Source organism: Sciurus carolinensis, chromosome X (genome assembly GCF_902686445.1).
Source record: "Sciurus carolinensis chromosome X, mSciCar1.2, whole genome shotgun sequence".
Taxonomy (NCBI): domain Eukaryota; kingdom Metazoa; phylum Chordata; class Mammalia; order Rodentia; family Sciuridae; genus Sciurus; species Sciurus carolinensis.
Genome location: NC_062232.1, coordinates 49,826,904 through 49,832,903, shown reverse-complemented (window position 1 = coordinate 49,832,903; position 6,000 = coordinate 49,826,904).

Here is a 6,000-nt window from a genome sequence, read left to right as displayed (position 1 = left end):
GGTATCTCTTTCTATGAGATGAGTCTATTGCAGGCAGCATATTGTTGGGTCTTTCTTTTTAATCCATTCTGCCAGCCTATGTCTTTTGATTGATGAGTTCAGGGTCATTAACATTCAGGGTTATTATTGAGATATGATTTGTATTCCCAGTCATTTGACTCATTTTTGTTATTCAACAAGACTTGGTTTCTCCTTTATTTGGCTATTCCTTTATGGTAGTTCCTCCCTGTGCTGATTTACATCGTTGTATTTCATCTCTTCCTCATGGAATATTTTGCTGAGAATGTTCTGTAGTGCCAGCTTTCTTTTTGTAAATTCTCTTAGCTTTTGTTTATCATCGAAGGATTTTATTTTGTCATCAAATCTGAAGTTAAGTTTTACTGGGTATAAGATTCTTGGTTGGCATCCGTTTTCTTTCAGGGCTTAAAAAATATTGTTCCAGGCCTTTCTAGCTTTTAGGGTCTGGGTTGAAAATCTGCTGATTTCCATATTCATTTCCCCATGAATGAAATTTAATTTTTTTTCTCTCGCAACCTTTAAAATTCTGGTTTTTTTTGTATGTTAGGTATTTCATTATAATATGTCTTGGTGTGGGTCTATTGTAATTTTCTATATTTGGAGTCCTATAAGCCTCTTGTATTTGATTTTCCATCTCACTCTTCTGATTTGGGAAATTTTCTGATATTATTTCATTGAATAGATTGTTCATTCCTTTGGTTTGTTTCTCTGTGCCTTCCTCAATCCCAATAATTCTTAAATTTGGCCTTTTCATTATATCCCATAATTTTTGTAGATTCTGTTCATGATTTCTTACCATCTCCTCTGTTTGGTCAACTTTGTTTTCAAGTTTAAATATTTTGTGTTCAATGTCTGATGTTCTGTCTTCCAGGTGTTCTATCCTATTAGTTATGCTTTCTATGGAGTTTATAATTTCGATTATTGTTTCCTTCATTTCAAGAATTTTTGTTTGCTTTTTTTTCAGTATCTCTGTTTATTGAAATAATATTTTGCTTCTCACATTTGCTCTTTTAACTGTTGAGTGGTGCAATCATTCAATGACTGCATTTGCTCTTTATCTCATTGTTTGCTTCCCTGATCATTTTAATTATGTACACTCTGAACTCCCTTTCTGACATTTCTTCTGCCATGCTGTCATTGGATTTTATTGCTATGCCATCTAGGTTTGTTTGGGACATTTTCTTCCCTTGTTTTCTCATATTGCTCAGGTATCTACCCCTCTAGTAGTGAAACTCTGGGATAGTGCAGATTTCCTCTATTGACTAATATTGTCCCTGTAGATTTCCAATAACTCACCTCTTAGCCTTCAGTAGCCTGAAGTCTTGGAGGAACTTGATAATGCGGTGCTCCACTAGGAAGCTGCCCTTCTAGGGGTGCTGGCCTTCAGGTGGGGTATATTCCTCGTCAGTGGGCAGAGGTGCCTGCACTTGTTGACTGATGGTCAGTCAAAGGGGGACTAGACTGCAGACTGGGGCACATCTTGTCTGGGCCTGTGTCTCTGGTTCTACTGCCCTGATGGGAAAGCCTCGCCCAGCGGGGAAGACTCACCTGGTGGGGAAGTTTCACTGGGTGGCTCTCCTCCGAGCAGTTCCTTTCAGTTCAGAACTATCACCTGAACTGGGAAGCCCTCTTCTGCGATGATTCCAGTGGTCATGACCTACCACCTGGGCTGGGGAACCTGGCCCTGCGAGGGACTCCCTTGATGCACAGCCCTCCTCTGTTACGTTCCCTGGGGATCGGAGCTACTGCCTGGGTCAGGGAGCCTCGCCATGTGCCAAAGCCTCTTGCTGTGCAGCCCTCCTCTGAGAAGCTGCCTGTGGTCTGGTCCTGTGACCTGGGCCTGGGACCCTCACTCTCTATCAAAGCCTCTTGCTGTGCGACCCTCCTCTGCAATGTTCCCGGTTGACAGGGTTCACTGCTCCAGCGGGGGAGTCTCACTGGGCCATTCTACTCCCCTGCTTTCCAGGACTATTGCCCCGTCTGGGGAGCCCGCCCAGTGGGAGAGACCTGGTTGTTCTGAGTTGTTACTGAGTCTCTCAATACCTCCTCTTCTTGACTCCTAGATCCTGTCAAGTGTCCTCCAGTCTCCTGTAGGTGTCTCAGAAAGGGAGCTGCCCTTCTGATGATGATGGGCGCACCCTCAGAAATAATTCAAAATGCCTGCACCACCTATAAAGAATCTGGGGAGTCCCAGTGAGGGTGTGCTGAGTCAGCACAGAGGAAATTGCAGTGTCCCTCAGCAGTAGGTAGGGCAGGCAGGCTCAGCAATGGCGTTGAACCTCAGTGTGGGGGTCAGGCAGGGTCGCTCAGTGATGGCATCCGACCTTGGGGTGTCAGGTTGGCTGGCTCACTCTGCGATGGCGACCAACCAGTTGTGAGTGTCAGGTGGGTTACCTCGCCCACCAGCTCACTCGTGATGGCGACCAACCTTGGCATGGGAGTTGGGCGGGGTCACTCAGTGATGGCTCCTCCCTCACTCTTGATCTCCTTCTCCTCTGATCTTCCATATGTTTTGTGGTATCTGATCCCCCACTCACCTTTTTTATTTTGCACTAGCTTCCATATGTGAGAGAAAACATTCAACCCTTGATTTTCTGAGTATTGCTTATTATGTTTAGCAAGATGTTCTCCAGTCCCATCCATTGACCAGTAAATACCATAATTTTATTCTTCTTTATGGCTGAGTAATACTCCTTTGTGCATATATACATATTTTCTTTATCCATTTATCTATTGATGGGTATCTAGGCTGATTCCATAATTCAAAAATTGTGAAGTGTCTTGCTATGAACACTTTATTTCTACTGTATAAATATTTTAGTTGCAGTTCATAAAAATAAAAAATAGTTTTCAAAAAAGATTTTAGTTCTTTTCTATAAATACCTAACAGTGGGATAGCTGGGTCATATGGTGTTTCCATTCCTAATTTGTTGAGGAATCTCCATACTGCTTTCTAGAGTAGTTGCACTAATTTGTGGTCCCCCCAATAATGTATGAGTGTACATTTCCCCCTGCATCCTCACCAGTGTTTATTATTATTTGTGTCATTGATTGCCTTTCTGATGGGAGTGATATAAAATCTTATCTGACGGGGGTGAGATAAGTTCTTAGCATAGTTCTCATTTTCATTCCCCTGATTGCTAGATATGTCGAACTTTTCTTTTCCTATATCTGTTGACCTTTTGTTTTTTTTTTTTTTTCTTTTTTGGGGGGATACCAGAGTTTGAACCCAGGGGTACATAACCAATGACACATATCCCCAAACCTTTTTGTACTTTATTTTGAGACAGGATCTTGCTGAGTGTCTTAGGGCCTCACTAAATTGTTGAGACTGGCTTTGAACTTTCAATCCTCCAGCCTCAGCTGAGGATCCTGAGCCACTGGGATTACAGGCATGCCATCATGCCTGGCTATTTATGTTTTTTCTTTGAAACATGTCTGTTTGTTATTTTGTCCAGTTATTGATTGGTTTATTTGAATGTGTTATTTGTTTGTGTGTGTGGTTTGTTTTTTGAGTTTTTTAATGTATTTTGGATATATATTCCCTTTCAGAGGAGCATTGAGCAAAGATTATTTCCCCATTTTGTCGGCTTTCTCTTTATACTCTTAATCATTTTCTTTGCTATGCAGTGTTTTTGTTTCAATTTGATAATGTCCTACTTATTAATTCTTGGTTTTATTTCTTGAGCTTAAGGTGTCTTTTTGAGGAAGTTCATGCCTACACATGCATGAGAGATTTGACCCTATATTTTCTTCTAGCAGTTACAAGGTTTCTGATCTAATTCCTAAGTCTTTGATCCATTTTATTTGGAATTTTGTGATGGATGAGGGATATGACTCAAATTTCATTCTACCACATATAGATACCCAGTTTTCCAAACACCATTTGTTAAAAAGGTTATCTTCTCTCCAACATGTATTTTTGTCCCTAGGGTCAAGTATCAGATGGCTCTAAGTATGTGGATTTGTCTCTGTTTCTTTTAGTCTATTCCATTAGTCTTCATGTCTGTTTTGATGCCAGTCTCATGCTGTTTTTTTTTTTTTCACTATAGCTCTGTAGTATAATTTGAGATGGGGCATTGTGATGCCTCCTGCCATTGAATATCTCAGGTTTAAATAATGGAAATAACAAACACATGGGGCAAGAAGTATTACAGCGAAGCAGTCTTTGGTTTGTGGTCTGATTGATCATTACCTCAGGTCTGGTTTTGTGAGGTTATGCTTACTCATATGTATCATTATTTCTTGTGGGGGCAATTCAGTTCCAGTCACAAGTTAATTGCCCCTGCTAGAAGGCTCAATTCCTACCATGGGGTAATTGTTCTAAGTTAGGAGGCAGTCCAATCATGGGGAATCTTGCAATATCTTAGTTGTGCATATCCTTGTATATTCAGTTTTAAGGGTCACTAGAGAAGTTAGGCAAATTTAGGGCTAAGCAACTTTCTATAACCAGTTTTAAGACAGACACTCTGAGTGATTAACAGGTTTATGAGCAGATTTGAGCAAGAATATGACCCAAAGTGTAGGTAGTAAAAGAAACGAATATTAACAAAGGCAAATATGTGTGTGACTATGTGTTAATGTACATATGAAACGAATAAGGTGACATTTTACTTACCCTATGTTTTTCATTCTATTTCATCTAGAAAAGTTAATGCAACCCTTTAAATTGGTTGAACAACCCTAAAAAGTTAAAGCAGAAATTTCAACCTTTTGGCTTGCTTTTATTCACCCATCAGGCATCTATAGTTCAAGTGAAGAGTCTGCTTTTAGCAAAGCCAGCTCCTAAATTTCTATTACAGAACTTTTTATTCTTCATTTGTGTTTCTCTGGAAATCTGTTAAGCGAGTGATCCACTAATGATCAAACATGCATTTTCTTAAATGCCTTAAATAAATAAGTATCCCTATCTTTGAAAGGGAATCTGTGAACACATTGGAACATGCTGACAATGATCAGGTAGTCTGTTAACTACTATGCCTGAGATATAATTTTGTCTTGCATGGAGCCTCAAAGTGTCCCAGAGGTAAGATCTAATTGCCTTCCCAGGTCTTTCCTGGACATGCATACATGTCTGAACATGGACACAGATCTATGCACATACATAGTCTCTAGATCTCCAGGAACATACTGGAGTAATTTTGCATTCCTGTATGATAATCTTAATCCCTAGCTTTTATTTGTAAGTTTCATGGTCAACTTCTTGTTTGCCCAAACTGTTACCACCTCAAGTGGTACAACTTCAGTGGTGAACAATTATCACGGATTGTTTTCAACAAATGCCTTAAGAGAAAAGACTGCATTGGAAGAGCAGTGAGTCAAGTCTATTTAAGACAAGCTATGTAGATAGAGTTTTCCAGAAAACTGCATAACAGAAGAAATAATAATAATTCTCTACAAATTGTACTTTGGGGTATCTCCTAATCCACTCAATACCAGCTATGCTACTCCTTTGCAACATAATTATAAGACTGTTGTGTTCAAGGTTGCCACAATGCTTAAGAGAAGGGGGTGTGGATAAGGCAAACTAAAACACCACAGACACATATCTACCAAGATTTTGTCATCTTTCATGAATATATCCTCCTTAGGCAATTGTAAATATTCGATTAATTTCTGGAGTTATAATAATTTTGGTTTGCACAACTTTTGCAAGTAGTCTTGTTGCTTTTATTGAGAAAAGAATTTTTACATCTTCTGTTTCATCATTTCTATTGTGGTCACTACTGGAAAAGTTTCTTAACTTCCCTTGTGCTTTACTTTTTTGTTGTCTCGTCTTCAAATAATGTGAGAAATAATAGAATTTGTATTATGGTGTTGTTTTGAGAAGAGAAGAAATCAATTCATGTAAAGTACTTAGGATGTTTTGGCATATGTACTAAGCACTCGATAAAGATCTAACTTTTGTGTATTAAATAGATTTGTTCCATCATCAAACAATACTTATTGGGCACATACTTTTTATAATTCTCTCTTCCAGGT